At 35.0% G+C, this 24933-nt stretch overlaps 1 protein-coding gene across 5 annotated transcripts in view; it reads left to right on the top strand.

Moving 5' to 3' along the window:
* CADM2 (cell adhesion molecule 2) overlaps positions 1–24933 on the top strand; it is a 1082757-nt gene that overhangs the window by 605414 nt on the left and 452410 nt on the right. The gene's annotated exons all lie outside the window — the stretch shown is intronic.

Below are 24933 nucleotides of genomic sequence, written 5' to 3'. Positions count from 1 at the left end.
TTTCCAAACATCACCTTATCTATATTTCATGTGTTATTTTTAAAATTAAAAACCTATTTTAAATGCCTTAAATTTAGCATTGTAATCTGTGATCTCTATTTTTATTGGTGTTTTGTTGTATTTTTTTAACAAGTAAAGTTTTTAAATTGTCCTATAACTATTATTTTATAAACGATTCTGTGTAACATCAGACAAATGGAGAACAAGTCTAAGAAAACAACGTATATTCTGTTTAGAAAGCATATATTCCACTCACTCTCCACACATCAGTCTTCTGTTTCACTAAAAAATTATCCTCTAACATTATAAGATTTTTATAATCTTGCCTATGAATCTCTCCTTGTTTTTCTTTCTATTGATTGATTGATTGATTGATTGAGACGGAGTTTCAGTCTTTCACCCAGGCTGGAGAGTGGAGAGCTGCGGCGATCTCGGCTCACTGAAACCTCCGCCCTCCGGTCATTTTCCTTTTTATAGGTATCATGTGATGACAGGCAGGAAGTCCGCATCGTCAGATGCACTGGTGGTTATGCAGTAGTTTCAGAACAAAACTCAAATTACTGAAGAGTGTGTTCTGAAATGAAAATCAGAAGACACACCAGTCATCCTCAACTCTGAAGAAAGCAACAAATACTTTGCTTGCGATATCATTGTGAGAGTAGGTGCTGGATTTTCTCTAAAATAGGTTTTTATACTGATATGAGAGAGATGTTTTCTAATAAGAGTTAAATGAGGTTAAAAACAGGGCAAAGGCCATACTTAAGAAAATACTCTAAATAGATCAAGACTTTCGAGTTCTTTTGTTTAACAGCCCTTCTGGAGGGTAAATTTATATGCGGTTCAAGCACTTGAAACCATAATTTATTCGTCAGCATCACTTTCTCTAGCTATTCTTCATGAAACAGCATCATGATACTTTGCAACGGAATGTGATTATACAACCTGATAGTACTTGTGTGCACTGATAAAGCAGGAAAGGATGATTGTATTCTTATTCTTTTGCATACTATGAATTTAAATTTCAATTAAATCAGATTAGATATTCTGTTCTATGTCATCTTTATCTAGCATTACTGGTGATTAGTTTCTAATTTCTGTTGCTATTGATATCAGCTTTATACCCTCGCATCTGTGATTATAAAGTCCAGTCATTCACACGTTTCCATTATATTTATTTGTATTTTAAATTTAAAAGGTGGAAAACTTTTAAAATTTAACAAAGTGTGAAATGTTTCAAATTAGCAGCCACAGTGTTGGAAGTATTAAAGCACAAACTGGGTTGTTGATGTCTTACAGCTGCTGAAAGTCTGAAGCTAATTTCAAATTGTGTTTTATCTTCTCCTTAAAAAAAAAAAAGAGTAAATAAATAAATAAAAGATTTTCTAGGTACCTCTAGATCCAGTGGTAATATCTAAGGAAACTAATCTGCAAGATATTTGTATAAGTAGATTTGAGCAAATAAATTTGAGTCATGAACTTAATTTATAATTTTTAAAACCCAATCCTCCAAAAATATACCATCCTACTTTCCTTCATTCTTCCTCATTTTGTTACTTTCCTTGTACCAGTCAGTTGAATCCCAGGCATCCATTTACTCTAGGACTCTTTTCTTTATTCCTCATCCTTACTTTCCTCAGACCCATTTGGTTTCACCATCACTGCCTAGTTTACAACCTAACCATTTCTCAAATGTGTTCATGCAACGGCATCCTAATGGGTCTTTCTGACCAGCAATTTCAACATGCACGAGGCTGCTACGCTGACTTGTCTAAAATGCAAATTTAGTCAGTTCCTTTCATGGCTCCCTATTGCTTAATGATAGAGTCAAGTTTGTTAACATGCAATGAAATAGCTATTGATTTATTCTGAGTAATTACACTTACTTTTGATTTTTGGAATATAATCGTAAAATTAAATTCTTAAATGTTACTAAAATTATTAAGATAACATTAATAATATAAAAAGTAAGTGCCAGTGACCTAATGAAACATTTAAAATAATGAATGGCCTTGTGTAGAAAAATATAGGTTCAATATAGGTCTCTAATTTATGAAGATTTATATAGATATCTAATTTATATAGATATATAGACTTATATAAATATGTATATTGTATTTATATGTATACATATGTATTTATATGTTTGTGTGTGCATGTGCATGTATGTGCATGTGTGTGCACATTAATGTGTACATGTACATCCTGCAGAAAATGTGTATGTTTACATACACATATGGGAAGAAGTCATGACACAGATTTCTTGTTCTATACATGCCTTAGAAATGCAAATAAATCCATTGTTTTTACTCAGCTAAATCATTGTCAATGGCTTTGACATCAGCATTTTGAGGATGGCAAGAAATCATTTACATAATCTCGGTTTACACCAATTATTTCAAATTAAGATCATTAATATCGTTTAAAACCAGGAAACTTTGAAATGTATGTTGTTTATTGACCCATTTAATCATTTCAGTTATTTACTACAATGCTATCAACCTAGAATTTAGAAGCAGTTTATCCCATTGTATATTCAGGAGGACAATATCTTCAATAGAATGTATCAAATTGTCTAACGTCATTCATGTTTAATATTTCTTTTGTTCTATTTAAGAAAAAAATAATAACAAGAAGAAATAACCTTTCTGATGGATCTTAGTTTGTGAGAAACTGTGGGTGGTAGTTTAAAAGGTGGTTAGAAAATTATCCCCTAAAGACATTTTAGGTTAAACAACTTTCAGAATAAAATTAGAACTAACCCAACGGTATTGGAATGAAAGGGTGATGTGGGTGGGAAAGGTGGCTTGTGGCTAAAAACTAATTAGCATTGCATAAATTACTAATCAAATTTCCTTTTTCAAATATAGATATGATTTATTCCAGGGAGGGTCTTGGTATAATTGACCTAAATAATGACCTATTTTTGCTATCTTTCCTGGTATCAAATAAAAGTCTTCTGATAAATGGAAATTTGTCAAGTGAGTTTCCTGATATTATTCCATTAACAAATTCAGAATTTCGTTAAAACTACAATGCAGAATGAATCCTGTTACAAAAATCTTGCAAAATACAGTCAAATTTTATTTTATAATAATCTTTTGTTTGCATATTTAACTTGTGATAACTAAGTTTGTTTAGAACAGAGTTTGTTAAATGCTAAAAGCTTAGAATATGTTAGCTATTATTTTTACTATTATATGTAGATTCATTCCAATATACAAAGATCTTGATTTGTATATACACAGATTTAAAATGGAGAAGCATATTTGAAGTCTAGTAGGACATTTGGCTTTTTGTTTTTACTTGTTGAGACTACTGAACATAAATTAACATTATGTGAAATGTTCCCATAGATTATTTTTATGATTACTTTGCACATTATGTTTAGAAACATGTCTAATTTTTAAAATGACTTTAATCACATGAATTTACATTGCACATACATTTGTTTTAGTTGTAATTCATGTCCACATTTGAAAGTTCTTCTAAAACTTTTTTGATGTCCTCTTTCATTCATTAAGCCAATCAACAAACATCAGAAATATTATATACTACACTAGCCCTATGCATAAATATTTATGATACCTATTTTGAGTAAGAAGCTGATGTCTAAACATTGAGGCTTATGGGAATAAAAACAGTCATTCTCTCTTGTTATACATGTTAAACAGAACCATGTAAGAATTAGAAAAAATTCTTCCTAAAAAAGTCAAGGTTGTTTCAAGAAAAAAAAAAAAAAAAGGACTTTGAGGGTGAAAAAGAACATATTTAGCAAGAGAATAAAAGGATCTATGAGGGGGTAATCATGTTTCAGGCTATCTAGTCATGTTAAAAGTGTAATTTTTTCTTTTTTGTATTTGCAGCACAATTACAAACCATGTTTTTGTTAAACTACCTTTACTTTAAGAGGGCATTTAAATTGAACCCTGTAACACCTGAGAGCTTGCCCAATAATCCCTGCAACTGAGTAAACTTACTCATACATAGAAAACTGGGCTATCATTTCTTTGCCTTCCAGCGATGTGATAATTACCTGGGCAATATCTAGACAAAAGTGAAGCCAAATAAAGACATTATCAGACATCTTAAGTTCTTAGTGATCTTCGGGTATTTAGACTTCAAAAAAAAAAGGTGAACTGAAGGTTTTAAGTATGTAATGTGGTTATGATGAATTTTAAATCATGCTATTTAATTTGAAGTTCTTTTTTTTTTGGATGGAGTCTCACTCTATCGCCAGGCTGGAGTACAATGGTGCTATCTCCGCTCACTGCAACCTCCACCTCCCAGGTTCAAGCAATTCTCCTGCCTCGGCCTCCCAAGTAGCTGGGACTACAGGCACCCGCCACCAAGCCCAGCTAATTTTTTTTATTTTTAGTAGAGATAGGGTTTCACTGTGTTGGCCAGGATGGTCTCGATCTCTTGACCTCATGATCTGCCTGCCTCAGCCTCCCATAATGCTGGGATTACAGGCATGAACCACCATGCCTGGCCTTTAATTTGAAGTTCCAATAATAGAGTCACTCAAAAATTTTGAGAGAAAATAAAACCCAATAAAATATAAGGAAGCATGAAAAATAACAATGAGCCAGAAAGCATAATTAGGTGAATAAATCAGTGGAATCCTAAAGTTGTTCTAGCAGATGATAACTGATTCATTGATCTGCTTGGTAAATGAGATTTTTAGAGATGGTTTATTGCAGAAGAAGTATATGGGCACTGTCTTAGCACAGGCTGCCATAACTAAATAAATGCTGTTGATGCCTTCAACAACAGATATTCTCAAGTTTTGTTGAGGGCTCTCTTCCTGGCTTATAAACAACTGCCTTCTGGCAGTGTTCTTTTTTTTTTTTTTTTTTTGAGACGGAGTCTCGCTCTGTAGCCCAGGCTGGAGTGCAGTGGCCGGATCTCAGCTCACTGCAAGCTCCGCCTCCCGGGTTCACGCCATTCTCCGGCCTCAGCCTCCCGAGTAGCTGGGACTACAGGCGCTGCCACCTCGCCCGGCTATTTTTTGTATTTCTTAGTAGAGACGGGGTTTCACCGTGTTAGCCAGGATGGTCTCGATCTCCTGACCTCGTGATCCGCCCATCTCTGCCTCCCAAAGTGCTGGGATTACAGGCTTGAGCCACCGCGCCCAGCCCTGGCAGTGTTCTTACATGGAAGATGGCGAGAGAGCAAACTCTATGGTTTATTTTCTCCTGAGGGCACTAATCCCATCATGAGGGCCCCATCTTCCTAATCTCAGCTAAACAGAATTAACTCCCAAAGGCCCCACCTGCAAATACTATCACATTGGGAACTGGGCATAACCTATGAACTCTTGGCAGACATAATTAGACAATAGAAAGTACTAAAAATAGAGTTATCAGCTATTTATCTTGGAAAGTATTTGTACAAATGCTAGTGATCTAGTAGAGTGATTGAAATGGGTGAGTAGACTCTCTGCTTCACCACATCCTTGTTGATGACGGTTGGCCAGTCATTTACCTACCTTCTCTGAGCATTAGTTTCCAAATTCGTAAAATAAGGGTCATAATAATACCTTCCCCAAAAAAGAAAAAAAAATGTTTAGGACTGAAAGAGATAAATTACTTATGTGTTTAGGACAGTGCCTGGTGCATAGGAAGTGCTGAATGTATGTTGGTGGGTTTTTTAAATTATTATTTACTATACATTAAGAATGAAGTTCAAATAGATTCCTGAACTTCATGACAACTGGCAGTCTTTGAGTCCTACATGTCTTTAGTACCACAGAAGCAGCTGTTGTAAGAACTCTAAAAGCATGAGATGTGTATGGCTTTGTAAATTTGGTTCTCTGTTCAATTGATGATGGCTTAATTCACTCATTTAGTCAGCCAGTTTGTATAAATAATTTTTTAGAACCAGGGTTGGATATTTTCCTAGGTTGCCAAAGGTGAACTTCACCATATTCACACTGTTTTTTAGAATTGGATATCTCAAGTTAAGGACTTCTTTTCTGGAAATGACTCTCCAACTAAAGCAATAGTAAGTGGTCACAGGAGGGTGAACCTTATATATTTTGCGCATCTCTAGCCATTATCACTCTAAAAACAATAAAGTCAATATGAAAAGCTTTGGAAACATAGTGGAAACTGGTCAAATAGTTTCATTTTAGAATCATTCTAGATAGTTGAAACTAAACTTTTAAAAGCTTCAATAAGAATATAGAAGATGTTTATTTTTAAATACATTATCATTAAATGTAGGAGCAAATGAGACCAAAAAAAAACTTTTAAATAACCTATAAAACAACAACCAAACCTCTTAAAAAGGGTAATAGATTTATGAATGTTATCAGTTCTAATAATTTCCATATATTAAAAATCACTTGAAATCAATGTGTTCCAGCAAGAAATATTAGCATGAAATTATATTTTTTAAAGAGAACCATTCAAAAATAAGCAGAACGCTTATCGAATCAAGATTATGAAATACTGAGATTTTGAAATATAATTAAATTTGAAAATTCCAACAATAGAAAATTTCCCAATATAACGACTACCACTTGTATTTTTAAATGTATGCATTTGTTAAGATTACTTAGCCTATTCATGAGGCTATCCATAGATTCAAAAAATTACTTTCTACCCTTATTTGTGATGCAATTTGGCATATTGTTAAAATTATGCAAAAATATTATTTGTGATTAATAGAATTGAGGAGCTATTTTTGGTTAGTGTAAATTTATCTTTATGGTCATCTAGCTTTTATATATACATATAAACACATAATATGTGTATACTTCAGTTGTAATATTTAATGATCTAGTTTTCAGAGCCTCACATTTTAAATAAAAACCAAGAAAAATGCAGGTGTCAGGAAAGCAGTCTGTGGAATACTGATAATATTCCACTGGGAACATTCTGTATATTTCAGTCTAGAGGAAATTAATCCCTCTACCTTAATCACTTCTGGCTGGGTTCATTTTTATACTAAGATAGAAAGTTCAAATTTAAACACAAATAATATGCAAATAATATTATGTTACCCGTTTATCTACAGTAATGCAAAGAAATTCCAAGACTTAACTACTTGGTTTTATTTGTTTATAAATATATGTTGTGGTGCTTGCCCTCAAAAGGGGATAATTAAATTTCCCAAGTTTCCTAAAGATGTAACATTTAAGTTGCCTACACCAACTTAATGTATTTAATGTTAGTAGTGTGAAAATGTACTTCCCCCTTTTTTTCCCAAAGTTCACATGGCCAAAATTGGCTTGGAAAAGAAAATAAAAATAAGAGGTATTGGAACGTGCATTGTCTTTGTAAGGGAAGCACACTATTTTTAATTTTTCATGAATTCTGAGACAGATTGGCTCTGCTTGTAGCATCTGAAAGTTACAACCCAGACAGTTCTTACATAATTACCTCAAGAACCTCTCGTTTAATTCCATCATTCCTGAAATTTAAAGCTTGTGCCACTTCTAAGCTAACTCCTTGTGGGAACTGATAAAGATTTTATCAGTTACATTTAATCTTCATCAGAGAATAAACTTGAAGAGAGATTTGTGAAATCAAAAGTACAGTGGTCACCCTTTAGCCGCGGTTTCACTTTTCATGGTTTCAGTTAACTGCCTTCAACTGCGGTTGAAAAATATTAAATGGAAAGTTCCAGAAATCAACAATTCATACGTCTTAGATTGCATGCCATTCTGAGCAGTGTAATGAAATCTCATGCAGTCGGATCCTGAATCATCCCTTGGTCCAGCATATCCACACTGTTGATGCCACCTGCCCATAAGTCACTCAGTAGCTGTCTTGGTTATCAGATCGACTGTGGAAATATTACAGTGTTGGTGTTCAAGTAACCCTTATTGTATTTTGGATCCATAGTGGATCCAAAGTGCAAAATTAGTGATGCTGGCAATTCAGATATGCCAAAGAGAAGCCATAAAGTGCTTCATTTTTAGTGAAACGGTGAAAGTTGTTAGTTGAAAAGAGAAAAAATATATATATCGTACGATGAGGTTTGTAAGATCTCTGGTAAGAATGGCTCTTCTATTCATGAAATTGTGAAGAAGTAAAAGGAAATTCCTGCTGGTTTTGCTGTTTCATCTCGAATTCTCTATCATAGGAATGTAGGTATAAAAAACATAGTATATATTGGATTGGGTACTATGTGCACTTTTAGGCATCCACTGACGGTCTTGAAACATACCTTCCGAGGATAAGGGAGATCTACTGTAACAATTTTAAACATTTATCAAAATGTGCTGTGTAGAATATCTGTGTTCTAAAAGCAGCTAATTTCAAAGATGCTACCAGAGACAAAATAATAGAGATTTGGAGTTTGGAGAAATGGGTTTGGTCCCTTTTGAAAATCACCATGTTAACGTAAGTTACTTTAGCGGACTGAGCCTTATGATCTTACAATATGGGGGGAAATAAATGCCTCATTTATTTCACAGGGCTGTTGTAAAGATCAAATAAGATAATACAGGTGTGACAGCTCTTAGTAAACTTTACCCATATAAACATAAATGGTATCGTTTGTTTAACGGATATGATACTGCTTAGTGAGTCCCATCTAAAATAAAATTAATCTCAGCTGCACTTCCAGGGATTTTGTTCTACAATTCAATGTGTGATTTTGTTTACTGGGAAGCCATCACTAATTAAAGTGTGGTTGATGTTCATGCTGTTCACATTTGTCCGGTTTTTTACCCATCATCCACTGATAGTAATTCATGAACATTTAAAATGTACCGCAACAGTCTGCTGCAGCCTGGCCTGTCTTGCATCCCCCTAGCTCATGCTGGGCTTTCACAATGGAGCCTGCTGAGACAAAACAGTTTCACAGTCTTCTTAGGGTGAATTACTTTCCATTTATCCAGGATAAATCAAATTCTAAGCAATTCATAGCAAAAGCCTCGTTAAAACAAAACAAAAACAAAAACAGAAAAACTAGAATAAAGCACACAGATTTTCTTTGCAAACTCTAACGTATCTATTTCTCTTAATGAAAATGTGAATGAAACAAGGAAAAATAAATGATAATTACAAGTCCAATATTTCATAACACAATTGCTATTTCCCATTTAGATTTCATTAGAAAAGATGTTTTGCAAAATAAATATGGTTACAAATATTTCCATTTTTGCGGTAGCATTAAAATTTATTATTGGGCCGGGTGCGGTGGCTCAAGCCTGTAATCCCAGCACTTTGGGAGGCCGAGACGGGAGGATCATGAGGTCAGGAGATCGAGACCATCCTGGCTAACACGGTGAAACCCCGTCTCTACTAAAAAATACAAAAAACTAGCCGGGCGAGGTGGCGGGCGCCTGTAGTCCCAGCTACTCGGGAGGCTGAGGCAGGAGAATGGCGGGAACCCGGGAGGCGGAGCTTGCAGTGAGCTGAGATCCGGCCACAGCACTCCAGCCTGGGTGACAGAGCGAGACTCCGTCTCAAAAAAAAAAAAAAAAAAAAAAAAAAAAAAAAATTTATTATTGGAAGCACAAATATCAGTTAAAATACAAACAGATGTGGCTATTTTAAAGTCACATATATTAATAAATCTGTTAGGTTGGTGCAAAAGTAACTGTGGTTTTTACCATTACTTTTAATGAAAACAGTTTTGCTCGATTTGACCACACAACTTCAATAAGTAGCATCTTGAAAATCCAATGTTGAGTATCATCTCTGAATAACTTTATTACAAAAGGGAAAAGTATCCATGACACTCCAGCAACTGAATCCCCTGAAATAGTCCCCACATTCTAGTGAGTAGACCTAATGTTTTTCCACTGGGTAAGGACTTAACTTAAAGCCTATGGAGAATCATGAAAATGGCCTAATGAGAGGTGGCATGCTTGCCACATGGAGATTTCAGTACATGGAAGACCAAACAAAGAAGAAATAGTAGATAGAATTCATTTTGATAAAGTTATTGTGGTGTCATACATTTGAAGTTTTATTATTATTCCTGCCAGTCTTCCTGAGATTTAGCTTTCTAATTTGCAAAATGGGCTACTTCATCAGGAATATGTAGGGACTGAAAATATTTGTAGATGAGATAGTGCCTGGCAGGAATTGAATGGTCAGTAGAAGTTACTAGGCCATTATCTCTGAGAAAAGATAGGAAGTTAGACACAAACGAAGCCCAGGATGTAAAAAATACAGCGACCCAAGTCACACATTATTTATCGATCATAAAAAATTGAGCAAACAAGAAAAATCTTATTTGTTCCAGTAATAGTAGGGTATATTCACAAGTCATGTGTTTTTCTATGAATTAAAGAATCCAGACAGGTAGCACCTCATCCTTATTCCAAATGAAACGTCTTAGGTAAAGAATTCAGATCTCTCAGTGGGAAAATTGTCTTGACATGGATTGCCACTGAATATATATTAAAGTAAGGTGCCAATCCTAGAATTCCTAGTGAGTCACACTAAACAGACAACCCCTATAATCCTTGGGTATGCATAGAATTCGTCTTGTCTTTGCTTTAACCATGTACCAAATGGCTGTCCCTACTTCATGAGCTTATTTGAAAATTCTGAAGTGCCTCTTCCATAATGGCAACAAGAAACATTGTGTCCATAAAATTATGTAAATAGATTTCAGTTCAATGACATTTTTTTTTTCGAGACAGGATCTTGCTCTGTCACACAGGCTGGAGTGCAGTGGTGTGATCTTGGCTCGCTGCAGCCTCGACTCCCAGGACTCAAGCTATCCTCCCACCTCAGCATCCTGAGTAGCTGGAACTACAGGCACATGCCATCATCCCCAGCTAGGTTTTTGGTTGTTTTTTGTTTGTTGGTTGGTTTGTTTGTATTTTTTGTAAAAACTGGGTTTTGCCATGTTGCCCAAGCTGGTTTCCAATTCCTGGGCTCAAGGAATTCACCTGCTTCAAGCCTTCCAAAATGCTGCAATTACAGGCATTAACCACCGTGCATGGCTGGCAAAATCTTAAGAAGGGGTAATTGGTAAAACCCAATCTTGACTCATTTCAGAAATAAATTGTCACAGAAAGTGATGCATCAATCACCTGTCATAACTGCCAGCAAATATTATTTAAAAACATATGTCCAGGTAACAAAAAGATACAAGCATTGTTAAAAAATATGACCGCTGTTGATGGTGCATAGTGAAATTTTATTCTAAAATTCTGACGTTTTAATTTTAGTAGAGATGTATGGTGGCCTGTGTGGTTAAGGGTGCAGAGATGATGTCTAAAAAGCATTTCTGCTAGTTGATTGGAGGGGAAATGCTTACCCCACACTTACAGTTAAGTTTATGATACAGTGTTGCAAAAGGGAGGAATGCACCCAAGCAGCAATAAGAGCCAGCAGATCCGCATTAACATTTTATACGTTGAATTTAATAATGTATTCTTCATGCTAAATAACTTTCTGAAACTTATTTCATCTGATTTGAGAACTGCCAATATGTTAGGCAATCTGCTGCAAAATTGTCTGTTTTCATCTAAGTACCTCTGTATCATCTTTAGCTCTGCTGTGTGCCGATTTTTTTAATGCAGCCCTACTCAGCAAATCAGAGAGCTTCAACTTATGTTTCCAGTAACAACAGTATGTTAGAGGGATTATTCTGGCTACATTTTGAGGCCAGTAAGCAAAGGTAAATGTCAGCATCAGGGCATACACTATGGTAGGTGCAAATAGTGCACCTGCCCAGAGAACCAATTAGATTAGACAGTAGAAACAAGGCAACAAGTGGGAGGCAACTGCTGACCAAGTGGGATTTTGAGTCTTGAGGATGCCTGTTCATTTCATCCACTGCTGGAAGATTGCATTAAATATTTCCCTGGTAAAAGCTTATTCTTTTAGGTCTTGTGTTTCCCAAATGGCTATTCTTATTAAAATATAAGCACCACAGCGAGGGTCAAAGGCTGTGCATTATGTCAGAGTTATACAATTTAGTATGAATGGGTTCATGAGAGCCAGTCCTTAGGAAAGATTTTGATAAAGGGAGTGGTGAGGGAATACTCTAAAGGAGAGAGACATGTTTGTGTGTGGGGAGGAGGCTGGGGGTGTCAGAGTGGAATGAATATTTCATTTTACCGCTTCACTGTTTTGCTTGACTAACTGCCCAGATGTGAGAGTTGCAACCTTGTTTGAGAGCTCCCATGTGCTTTTAGTTCTCCTGCGGTAATATTTGAGTCTGACCCTAAAACCTCAATTACTTAGGCACAGTGGTATTGGATTGATGCATTTCATTCCAGAAGGAAGTTTTGGTCCAATAGAAAAGTCAACAAGTAAAAATCAGCTGCACTACTGACTAGCTGCAGGACCACTTAACCCTAACCAGCCCACGGTCACCCTCTGGTACCTGACTCCCAGTCTCAGAATTGTTCTGTCATAGGTACCAGATTCCATGCCTCACTAGCATCCTGTAGGCAGGTCTAACACAGGCCTTATAGTTGGCCGAACATAGCGTATAAATACGATAACACCTGGACATACGCGTAGGGAACCCAGAGGCAAGAACAAAGAAATATTTGTAGTATTGATATTTACATCCAATTTTCTCTTTGCTTCTGTTAAGAAGAAATTTGTTAAATTATTTTGAAATTGTACTTTTTATAATAAAATAGATACAGTTGTAATCATTGGCAATTTCTTGATCAAATTACATAAAATTTGGTGGACCTTAGTTTGGGAATTTATAAAAAAGAACAGTGAACTTCGGTGGCTCAAGCCTGTAATCCCAGCACTTTGGGAGGCCGAGACGGGCGGATCACGAGGTCAGGAGATCGAGACCATCCTGGCTAACACGGTGAAACCCCGTCTCTAGTAAAAAATACAAAAAAATAGCCGGGCGAGGTGGCGGGTGCCTGTGGTCCCAGCTACTCGGGAGGCTGAGGCAGGAGAATGGCGGGAACCCGGGAGGCGGAGCTTGCAGTGAGCCGAGATCTGGCCACTGCACTCCAGTCTCGGCGACAGAGCAAGACTCCGTCTCAAAAAAAAAAAAAAAAAAAAAAAAAAAAAAAAAAAAAAAAAGAAGGAATAAGAACAAATTTACTGAAAATATGTTATGGGAGGAGTAAGTAAAATACAGAAATGAAAATAAACTTATTAGATTTAAGGGAAAATGCCATTTGGTTAGCCAGGTAAAGAACTATGAAACAGTGGTATTTCTATGACTAGGTATAAGCAAAAAGAAACGGATATACAGTATTATCTTAAGAGACACTTTTGTGAAAGGTATATAAAAGCAGATTCACAGAGAGTGTATTTATCTACATGGTAATACATATGAAATGAAACCATTAGCTTGCTGGTCATGGACGGTTCACATGTACAGAAGTTTTTATCTGTACAGTTCGCCAGATCCAGGTTAAAACACTTTTTAGAACAAATAGAGCCAAGCAGAAATATAGAAAATCATCTAGGGAAATATATTTTGCTAGTAAAACTCATGCAGAAGTGGCCTTTGACATATAACAAAGACTATGCTAAGGTAGAGAGAATAGTTTATCACAAATACCAACCCAGAAGTGAAGTTTTGGGGCAACAAGTGTGGAAGCTGTAAGTAGGCAAGTGTGTTATAGTACTTGACCACAATGAACTCATTATCTAAATAATTCAAACTTTCAGACTGAAAGCAAAAAAATCACTAGGACAGGTAAATACACTAGAAAAATACACACATGGCACGTTAGAGTGAATTGAAAGAAGACTTGAAAGCGAGACTGTTGGAAAGGAAACATAATTTTTTTTTCACTGGGTACTGTGACAATAAAAAAACTAATTATACAAATTCCATTTAAGCAAGAATGAATGTTTTTGAACATTACAGAATGAAAAATAAACATTTAGGGACAAGAATTAAAGGAAAGGCTTTGAAAAATAATGGGTGAAAAGGGTCTGGAACATAGGTGATAAGGAATTATTTGCTAAGCACAAAAGGAATAAACTCTGTGAAATAGAAATTAGTCTATTGACAAAGACCTAGAGGAAAGCTAAAGCAACTGATCTTCAACAAAAATAAAATTAATGGAAATATCTTCATGCTATAAACACAAAAAGGAGAATTTTAGGTTTTTAGGTTATACTATACTCAATATTTTAAAAAATGAATATGAAATGAAATTATTTGGAAACTCAATTTTTTTTGCCTGTCTTGTTTTTGGTTAATTGGTTGATTGGCATTCTATAGTGTTTAAGCTAGAATAATTCTGGTTTCCAGTGTTGTGAGGAAAATAAGAGTTTGGTCAGAAGTGCTATCACAAGTCTTGCCTAGTAATATTTCAGTATAAGTGACTTTCCTGAAAATCAACAATTTGCTGTGAGACCCTTGACACTCCTTTCCAGTTTTAGCCCTTTTAAGCCTGTTATTCATCTGAGCAGTTGGAAGTTTTGTCTTGCTTTAATTTCAATGAAACTGAACCTTTACTGATGCTAAAATTCTGTGCACTCCACAAATCTGTGAAAATTAAAAAGAATTGAAGATGATCCATTTTCTTAGAGTATGCACTTTTGGAGGTCTGGACAAGTGGGAGTATATTTAAAATGCAAATATTATACTTGAGATGCTAAAATAATTTACATTCTGAGGCTGCAGTTTAAATATAATTGCATTACATTAAAACACAGTTGGGTTTATGGTGTGATATAAATTTGGTTTATTTTTTACAGATTTATGGTGACTAGGATTTTGTTTTGATCTTGTAGTATATACAGAAATTTCACCACCATCTCTCATAATTTGTGAAGCTTTAGCAGCAACATTTGTAAACACAAGGGGATGTTTTCACTTTTTAGTTGGGGAAGAGCAGATGGTTGGGATTAAGGGAATCACTCCTTCGTGTTTAATAATGCAGCAGGGAAGGCAGTGGCAAGCTAACTTTTCACCGAGAGAGAATAATTTTTCAGAGCATCAGCTGGATCTTTGCTAGCTAGAATAGAGCCCCTTCAGATGTGTACCATCTGCAAGGGAGTGAGTCACAGCAAAAGATCTAATAATACTTGTAAAATACACTTTGTTCCCAATGAATTCTATATAGAGAAAATAATCTCAGTATTTGAGAGAAGGAACTGATGAGAAGAAATGTGCATCTAAGTAGCAGATTGTCTAATAGAAATTTAGTAAGACCATAGAACAGGCATAGGACAGGCAATGAAACACAAAAGAAACCAAATTTTTAAAAATCAGGTAACTTTTTGGATTCATTATAACACATAGAAAGACTTGATTGAAATAAAAGATGATTTTCAAATAAATATTATTTTAAAATAATGTCAAGAATTGATTTATAGTCATCCAGCAAATGTTTGCAGAGAGTACATTTATAATGTGATTTTAAAATGATGAATTAATTTTAGATTTAGTATAACAAGATAGAAAACAGAATATTGATAAAATATATTATTATCTAATGCAAACACAAGAAGAGAGAAAAACTGTAGAGAAATAACAGGTTTCTAATGATCAGAGTTTCACTGTAATTGATCATTATTACAAAGAATTTGACAGACCGAAGATGAAGTGATTCTCTCAACATCTACTCTTTCACATCCACTGCTAAGAAAAATGCAACACAGTTGACCCATTGAATGGTCATCTCAGTTCGGCTCCTTAAAAGCAAATTCTCCAGGAGCTGCTTTCAAGCCATCAATGATGTGAATAGAAGGGAAAAATTACTGTAACCACAGACTTAGTAACTGAACAGAACTTATGCCCGCAGGAATCACAGGTTGGAGGATGGAATTTAACTGTTTTTCATGATTTTGGGTCAACAGTATTTTTATATCTAGACCTTGATGGAAACAAGAAAAAAGCATGTATATTGGTGAGTATGACAGTATCATATTCATGAATTTAGGTAAGAATATAGCTTGAGAAACTGCCTCAATGATGAATTTTTGAGTCCTGGATTTTTTTTTTTTTTATCATTACACTTTAGGTTCTGGTGTATATGTGCAGAACGTGCGGGTTTGTTACATAGGTATACGCATGCCATGGTGATTTGCTGCACCCATCAATCCCTCACCTACTTTAGGTATTTGTCCTAACACTGTCCCTCCTCTAGCCTCCCACCCCCCAACAGGCCCCAGTGAGTGATGTTCCCCTTCCCGTGTCCATGTGTTCTCATTGTTCAACTCCCACTTGTGAGTGAGAACATGTGGTGTTTGGTTCTCTGTTCTCGTGTTAGTTTGCTGATTTTTAAGGGACTCCGAAAACCTGTATTCTGTCGGCCTCAGTGCTTTCCCAGTGGCCAGTGTCGTGACTTCTGCATTTCAGTTGCTATTTTTCCCTATTTTATTTGAACTGACTTTTATATTTTTCCATTTATTTGTACATTAATACACATCTTGATGTTAGATACTTTCCTTTTAATAAGATTTTATTTGTTTGAAAGTTTAGGCACTAACATTAAAGAAAAATCAAATCGAGATTTTGACTTTTGAATACCAGCTCTTTCAAGTAAAATTCTAGATCCTCTATTTTTTCATCTGTAAAATGAACAGAGTGGATCAGATGATTATTAGTATAACAACTACTGCAAAAGGTATCGTATCTGTGCTCTTGGCCTTGGTGAGAGATTTCTATCGTCCTAGAGCATTTGCTTCCGACTTAAATGTGGACTAAAGAATTGTTCCTAGTGATCGGCAAATAGAAATGTGTAAGAGGCATCATCTACACACAGAATAAACAGAAACACATAGATAAGACATTGGGTGCTGCTGTGATTCATAGAATAAAAAATTACTACTTTCTAAAATATCTGATATAAAAGTAAATACATTTGAGCATTTGTTGAGGTCATGTTCCAATGGGGACTTTAGACTTTATAAGGCTTTGAATCTCTGCATTATAGGGTACTAAGCAGTAGGAAATCGGATGAGAAAATTTATGTTATCTATTAACTGGGTCAAGGACTCTTTCCAAATACCTGAAATATTTCTCATTGTCACCCGTTCCCTCATATGAACAGATGGAGGCACAACTGCAGAAACACATCGAGATTTATTTCTGCTAATCATTAGACAAATTAATATAGGTTAATTGAAGATTAACATTGGAGTTTTATCAGCTGAATATAGTGACTGAAAAAAAAAGGTAAAGCAGATTATAGTTAAATATCCCAAGGATGTATTTCATATCCTGGCTATTGCTGGTTACATATTTGCTGATGTAAATTCTTTAAAATAGTAGTTGTAATCTCAGATTTCTCAGTCTTATTCTTTAAAACTGTAATCTTTGAAATATTTGCATTGTCAACCTGAGAATAGTTCAAAGGTAATTGAAAATATTTAACATAACAAATGGACAGATTCTTAAAGATACTCCATTTGCCTGACTCAAAGCCTAAGGAATCTCATGAAGTTAGAACATAACAGTTTTTATCTTGAATGAAATTAGGGTTAAGAAAATATGAAATTCCCTAGCCTTAATTAACTGAAATAATTTATTTGTTTCTTTAAACAAAATATTAAAATAGATGTAACAGTGAATTCAAAAGCCTTTGAAAATATAATTGTGTTTTTCATGTTTTGGGGTGGAAAGAGCAGGCAGTAAATGTTTTGTTGTCCTTAAAGTAACTGGCAGAGATATGAATGACTATAATGAAAAATATTTTAGAGAGCTAGAAAGAAAGCAATAGAACCAACTTTATGTGTGAGTGTGTTATAGAAGTAAAAAGAGAGAGAATACATTTGTATTGAAGCATTCATTTACATTAGATAATGGTACAAGAAATAAATATGTGACAGAAATGCAAAAAGACAGAGAGCCTATGACCCAGTTAGCATTCTGTTTTTAGTTATTAGTGAGGTTTTTTGTTTTCATAAATATACTATATTTAAAAATGCTTTATTTATAAAATGCCATGACAAAGAGCCTGGCCTCTACATTCTGTTGTATTTGAAATATTATAACCTGGGGCTATGGGTTCATACATTAGCTATGCTTAAAGTATGCTTGTTGCTACTTGGCACCGTCAGTTTTAATGCAGCTTTTGTTCGCTTTAAACACTGAAACAAATAGAAAACAATCAAGCTCTAGTGGCTTGGAAACCTAGACAGCAGCCCAGCTTTCATTTATTAGGACTCTAGGAAAATAAATTTAAAAGGGGAAAATTTTCAAATCTGCTTTCAAGTTACATTTAACAAGTATTTCTCCCGAGGATCTCCAAGCCCTTTTACATGCATTTATTCTGCTAGTTGATAATACAAATTGAAGTAGGAACTAATGCATTTCAGTATTGAAGTGTCTATTCAAATCATTCTTAGGGCTGAATAGAGCACCAGTAGTTACAGATGAAATCATAGGGTTTCATCTATTAGAGTAGCAGCTGCGGCTGGGTATGGAGATGCCCTAATGTTCACCTTTAGAAATCTTCGTATTATTTAGTACAGTGGAACATCCACTGGCCTACATTGTCCACTGAAAATCGTTCTATGAATTCTAATATTGTCCAATTTAAGTACATGGCTAGACTGGCAAAATATGCAAACAGTTCACGGAACTGTATTTGAATGCTGTGTTATTTCTAATGTTTGGTCGATATTTCAGATATCTTTATCTTATCATTTTGTACATGGTATTTGGACGAGTAGCTCCTGAAGAAATTAGTCATGCTTTGTAATATAACTGCAAAGATTAGGCTAATATGTGTAGTATTACTTAGAATTCTTATAAGGTGGGTGCAAAGTACAAGAATTGTCCTGTTTTGAACCTTTTATATCCTAGGTTATAATTTTCCTGTGTAACAGAAAACTTACAATGAGAATAAAAGAGAATAAAACATGATACAGTTTCTGAATCTCTTCTGTCACGAGAAGGGACCAGATAGTCTAAGTAGAAATTAAAAGTAATATTTAAGCACAATATGTTATTTATTCTTAAAATAAAAACATTAAACAAGTGTATATCTTCATTAATGAGATTTTAAAGTGTTACACTTTTTCTCTTTTGGTCCAGGAGGCTTTGATAGACAAAAATAATTTCATGTCTGTGAGACAATTGTATGACTTATTAAAGTAAATATCAAATAATAAAACTAATGTTATGTTGTGCATTTTGTATTACCAACAACGGACTTGGTTCCTGAAAATCGCCATACCAAATATCTCTTGAATTTTTTCTTTACCCTAAGGTAAATTTTGCTACTATTTAAATTAATTGCTATATGATTTATCATGACATCATTATTTTCTATTTTTGCTTTCAGCATACTTATTTTTCTGAAAAATATGTATTATGCATTCTTGGCCCATATACATATCTATTATTTTGTCTTTCTGTTGGTTCATTTATATATTTTATTTTACTACTTTATTTTATTTTTTTGACTGTCAAAGTTCAATTAAGAGTAACTCATTTGAGGTATCTTATGAATCATACTGCCTACCTTGACCTTAGTTTATCCCTAAGGGAACAAATTACTAACACACAAAATCAGCTATAAAATATTTTTAAATTTAGATCATAAATGAAAAATGTTATAGTTTTAAAATAAGTGATTTAATAGTGAATACTTTTAAGGAAAGATATTTATAAGAAAAAAGTAATAATTACAAAAAACAAGGCATATGTTGTTTAAAAAGTTAACTTTATTGATGTAAAATAGTAATTCATATTTTTTAAAACTGCACATACTTAATGTGTACAAATTGATGAATTTGGACATAAGCATTCACCCATGAAACTATCACCGCGAGCTATTGAACATACCCATTGCCTCCAAAAGTTTCTTCATGTACCTCCTCATTTTTTATGGTAAGAACACTTACCATGAGATCTCCCCTCACAACAAAATTTTAAGTGCACAGTGCAGCCCAGTTAAGGCAGATTACAGCACATTTCCATCATCTCAGAAAGTTCCACTGGACAGTGCTGATCTAGAAACGTTTGATGATTTCAGAGTAGAATTATCGCTCTGTTGCCCATGCTGGAGTGCAGTGGCTCAATCTTGACTCAATTAAACCTCTGCTTCCCAGGATCAAGCAATCCCCCAATTCCCCTACATTAGCCTCCCTACTAGCTGGGAGTACAGGCATGCCCCACCATGCCCAGCTAATTTTTGCATTTTTAGTAGAGACAGGGTTTCGCCATGTTGACCAGGCTGGTCTCAAATTCCTGACCTCAAGTGATTCGCCCACCTTGGCCTCCCAAAATGCTGGGATTACAGGTGTGAGTCTGTTGCGGGGAGTCAGGGACCCCGAACGGAGGGACCGACTGAAGCCGTGGCAGAACAACAAATTGTGAAGATTTCATGGACATTTATTAGTTCCCCAAATTAATACTTTCATAATTTCTCACACCTGTCTTTACTGTAATCTCTGAACATAAATTGTCAAGATTTCATGGACACTTATCACTTCCCCAATTAATACCCTTGTGATTTCCTATGCCTGTCTTTAATCTCTTAATCCAGTCATCTTCTTTGTAAACTGAGGAGGATGAATGTCGCCTCAGGACCCTGTGATTGTGTCAACTGCACAGATTGTTTGTAGAGCATGTGTGTTTGAATATGAAATCTGGGCATCTTTAAAAAAGAACAGGATAACAGCGATGTTCGGGGAACAAGAGAGGTAACTTTGAACTGGCCGCAGGTGAGCCGGAGGGAACAGAGCTATATTCCTCCTCTTTCATAAGCAAATAGGAGAAATATCGCTGAATTCTTTTTCCCAGCAAGGAACATCCTTGAGAAAGAGAATGCGCCCTGAAGGTAGGCCTATGGACCGCCCCTTTTTAAGGCCTCCGGTCTTTTATGGTTGAAGCCGATGGGATGAAATAAGCCCTGGTCTCCTATAGTGCTCCCAGGCTTACTAGGATGGGAAAATCCCCACCTAATAAATTGTGGTCAGACAGGTTACCTGCTCTCAAACCCTGTTTCCTGATAAGATGTTATCAATGACAATGCGTGCCGGAAACTTCATTAGCAATTTGAATTTCGCCCCATCCTGTGGTCCTGTGATCTCGCCCTGCCTGCATTTTGCTTTATGATATTTTATTACCTTGTGAAGGATGTGATCTCTGTGACCCACACCCTATTCGTGCACTCCCTCCCCTTTTGAAAATCGCTAATAAAAACTTGCTGGTTTTCCGGCTGGGGGAACATCACGGATCCTGCCGACATGTGATGTCTCCCTCGGACACCCAGCTTTACATTTCTCTCTCTTGTGCTCTTTCCCTTTATTTCTCAAACCAGCCCAGACACTTAGGAAATAGAAAAGAACCCACGTTAACCACAGGGAGCGGGTTCTCCCGATATGAGTCACCACATCCGCCTTGAATATATTCTTGATATATAAATGGGAATAGACCAGAAGTTCTGAAGGTTTTCTTTGTAGATAAGGCCTTCTATTGCTGAGGATTTCAGTAGTATATGTGATATTGTCATGTTTTATGGAGATGGGAGAAAAGAAGAAAAATATTATATGCACAATACTATCAAGATTAAAAAATTGCTGTATACAATAAGTAAGTAAACATAAGAAGCTTATACAACTCTTAAATCTGTATGGTACTTTGAAGGTTAGATACGATCTTAAATTAATCTAAGTCTTCTTAGTACTACAGTAATGCTGTGCAATAATGCAAGATAACTGCCCTGTGTGCTTGTCTAGATAGATACATATCTTAAATGTTATTTATTAGCACAAATCTGAATGTGATGTGCATATTTGTCTCTTCACAAATCACATTTTTATTCTATATCTTGCTTGTTTGTTTCATCTATGTGCCACTGATATTTTAGTTGCCAACTCTCCAGAGATTGTAGGATAGCGCAAAACAAACTATCAAAGCAATTAAAATGTTTTGATACCTACAGGAGCTAGAAATCTGTGCTTTTAAAATTAATTATTAGTTTCAACTCCTGAAATGTAGACAATATTAAAGGTAATCAAGCTGTTAGAATGTACTATTTTGAATCAAAAGAGATTTTTGTCGAAAGTGTATCTTAAAATCTGAAGCTATTGGAAAGTCTTATTAAACTTCAATAAAAACAAAACATTTAAAAGCAGCAAAGCTGATTAGACCGTTTTCCCCCCTTTGATGAAAATGATACAAACCTAATCAATATCTGCTAAAACTTAAATAATAGTACTTTTCATAATGTGTTTAATATTGCTTAAAACATCTTTTAGTTACATATTTTGGAAAATGTGATTAAATACTGACAGACTCTAAACATTTATTTTAAAATTCTTGTATTGTAGCAGGACGAGCAGCAGACAAAACTCCTCAGACACCGAGTTAGAGAAGGAAGGGGTTTATTCGGCCGGGGGCATCAGCAAGACTCTTGTCTCAAGAGCCGAGCTCCCCGAGTGAGCAATTCCTGTCCCTTTTAAGGGCTCACAACTCTAAGGGGGTGCACATGAGAGGGTCGTGATTCATTGAGCAAGCAGGGGGTATGTGACTGGGGGAGGCATGCACTGGTAATTAGATGGGAACAAAACAAGATGGGGATTTTCACAGTGCATTCCTATACAATGTCTGTAATCTATAGATAACAGAACCAATCAGGTCAGGGGTCGATCTTTAACTACCAGGCCCAGAGTGCGGCGTCCGGCTGTCTGCCTGTGGATTTCATTTCTGCCTTTCAGTTTTTGCTTCTTTCTTTGGAGGCAGCAATTGGGCATAAGACAATATGAGGGGTGGTCTCCTCCCTTAGTATTAGGGGTTTTTAATGAATGAAAATTACAGATTCTCTTTTTGTAACATCTCTTTGATAATGTTACATATAACTTTAGATTACATCCTCAATCTAGCCATGTTGCTCTTTGGTGCCATGGGAGACTCATTTCAGGAGACTTCAGACCGACATTGTGATAAATATTTGTAATTCTTTCTCCCACGCCAGACGTTGTGCTAACTAAAAAATAAAATAAAAATGAAAAACACAAGATCATCATTTTGAAAAAGCATTTACAAAAAAGCGTGTAAACTTGACTTCAGCATTTAGGCTGGGCTTTAATCTTGCTTAGAAACTCGCATACACCTTCCCATCAAGCCAAACACTGGAGACCTAGAAACATGAAGAAACTCTGAAATATGCCTAAAAATAAGCACTCTTTTTCAGATTCCTCCAGGATGGTAAAGTCTTTGGAATTTCTGGAATTAATAATATTTAGAATTTTTAGATATCATTTATTTCTATATTTTGTATAAATTAATAGTTTCATCCACTTGTTTCATTGTAAAGTCTGTTCCAATATGCTACATATGGAGGAAGATTTCGTTGGTTTTAACCATAATTTACTGTGAAAAAAGAGCAGGAAGGTACAGAGAAAACACCACTGCTCTGGTAATAATAAGACTTAAAAGCTAGTACTCAGTATTGTGTCTGCTTAATTGCTCATTTAAGAAAATATATTTTCTGATATCCACTCTGTGTCAGAACCTCTGTTCTAGGTGCTGATAATATAGTAGAAAAATTTAAAATTCCAGTATTCAATGAATTTATATTCTAGTAATTATTGTGGAAATTGTTTAATTTCCATTCGCTATATTTATCTATATAGTGTATACATTTGCATACCATACATATACTTAAGTGTGTATATATATAGATTTATTATACACACATAGACATACATATTTTTTAATCAAAAGGCATTATCACTATATATTGAAGAACTCTATAGTATGTAAGGAAATGCCCATTTTGTTACCTTTTACTAATCATATCATTCCTAACCCTTAAGAGTTATATTGAATTTTCTATTTCAAGTGCAGAGTTGCACAAAGAACTATTGTCTCTAGATTTCCTGTTGTGTAACCCATGAAAACATTGACCTTTCTTTATTGTCATATTGCATTTAAGGAAGATACCTGGTTTCTTATCCACCCACAGTTTATTTTTGGCAATGTAACCTATTCATTTTCTGTTACCCTTTGATCGATACCTTTTAGAACTGTTTAATATAAAAGTTACATTTGCTACAGTGCAAAGGTTAGCAATTACTCACCCTGAAGGCCACTATTAGGTCTTGGCTGTCTTTGGAGGACTGAATTATAACATTATATGATGGTTGGAATTACAGTCTTTTTACCTGGAATGGATCTTAAAGATCACATGCTACTATCCTGTCATTTCACAGAGTGTTGTTTAGCCATCGAGCACAAGTTCACACAGCTGGTAGCAGAGCTCGAACTCTGTTCAGAGTCCAAAACTGTTTCTGCATGCTTCCTGTCCGTGAAATCCTCATTTATATAAATTAATATTGTTCCTTCTTACTTCTTTTTCCCCGTTCCTAATGTTAACCAAAAATGTATACTGCTTTGGCATAGCTTGTGATGCATTCTTACCATGCCAGTACCCACAATTATTTTCTGTCAAAATTATATCCCCTAAAAATCACATGCTTTGAAAAATATTAAAACTTTGAAAATATAAGTCAAATTTATAAACTTTCGATTGATTTTAGATGTACAGGAGTCTAGTAAAAATAAATGGTCTAGAGAACAGCAAAAATAACCACAAATTCTTAAAAATATTTTAGGAAATTTATAATTGACACGCTTAGATAACAGTATTTGAGTCTAATGCACAGAAAGAATTCACTAAATTTAAAAATTTGTTTGTAACCTGCCTAGAAATTATATACATAGTTAATTTAATATTAAGCCTTAAAACATTTTAGGACAACTCTGGAAATTTTAAACAAGTTTGTCTATTTCCTTAGATAGAATGAAATAAAATGGTTTTATTCAAAAACGTAGCACAAACATCTTAAAGGTAAGAAATATTTAAGTTTTGGTGCAATTCTATGGGAAAGTCAAGGTGATTTATTTGATATATTAATAATATTTCAACTTTCAAATACAAATTATCGCTTAATATCTTGCTGATCTGTATATTTTGCCATTTTAAGCATTTTCATATGTTTGAATGCCGAAATGGACTCTGCCTTTCCACAGTAATCATAGAATTCTAGACACAGAAAGAACTTAGAAAATCATAGATTAACAGGCTTTTTCCGATGAACTAGCTGAGGCCGT

Source organism: Macaca fascicularis, chromosome 2 (genome assembly GCF_037993035.2).
Source record: "Macaca fascicularis isolate 582-1 chromosome 2, T2T-MFA8v1.1".
Classification (NCBI taxonomy): domain Eukaryota; kingdom Metazoa; phylum Chordata; class Mammalia; order Primates; family Cercopithecidae; genus Macaca; species Macaca fascicularis.
Note: the sequence above shows the minus strand (reverse complement) of the source record. Positions and strands in the feature narration are given on the sequence as shown.